Source organism: Geospiza fortis, unplaced genomic scaffold, assembly GCF_000277835.1.
Source record: "Geospiza fortis unplaced genomic scaffold, GeoFor_1.0 scaffold1, whole genome shotgun sequence".
Lineage (NCBI taxonomy): Eukaryota > Metazoa > Chordata > Aves > Passeriformes > Thraupidae > Geospiza > Geospiza fortis.
The window spans coordinates 1882216-1883179 of NW_005054320.1; positions in this window are offsets into that span (position 1 = coordinate 1882216).

Below are 964 nucleotides of genomic sequence, written 5' to 3' on the forward strand. Positions count from 1 at the left end.
AAGGTAGTAGATGCACCATTACTCAGTGATGCAGGTGTTATTAGAAGAAATGCTGCAGTATTTTCTTGCCATGCCATGACACAGGCATGAAATGCAGAAAGATTTCAGTGCTTTGAACTAAAAGCACAGATGCAGAAGTATTACTTAAATGAATAACAGTAGCCAGCCCGAGCTGAATACTAAAATAGGAGAAAGAATGGTAAAGCTTGTGGTAAATAGGTATGGTTCGTGCTGATAAAATTGAAACAGTAATTAATATTGATATAGTAATTAATATTTGGAAATAATAAAACAGTTAAAAAATTGAAATGCCAAAAAAGAAAGGGAGAGGAGGGGCTCCACCCCCCCTCCCTGAAGATGTTCAAGGACAGGAGGAAAAGCAAGAGATAACAGTTACTAAAAATTAACAGAAAGAAGGGAAAATCTGGTTGGGTCCCAGGAAAATGCCAGCTATAAGAGATTTATTGCTTTGATGCTTAGATGTAGTAATATGTTAGTTTTGGCTTTGACCCCCAAAGACTTTTGCGACCCCCAAAACGAGTGGTGGAGCATGTGCCGTAAAGGTGGTGATGAGGGCAGAGGTAGAAGTGTGATGAATCGAAAATGGGAGGAGATGACATTGACACCTGGCTTATAAGGGGGGAATCTTCACTTGGCAAGCTCGTACGTGAGATGGCCAGGGTCCAAGAGCCCTGCACTCCGTACCCCGCGGATATCCTTTGCTTATGCGCTATTATTGGAACCAAATTATCCCTTATTTTAATCAAATTATATTGTCAATATTTCAAGTGTATCCAATTTTATATATTCTCTAAACTATTCAATTAAAATTGTTACTACCTCTAATATTGTTTGGTTTTTTTATGATGGGGTAATTGGGCAAACATAACAAGCTCTATTTATTATTTGGCATACACAAAGATGCTAGGGCTGAAATGAGAAAAGTGAGGGTTCAGGCTTGGTC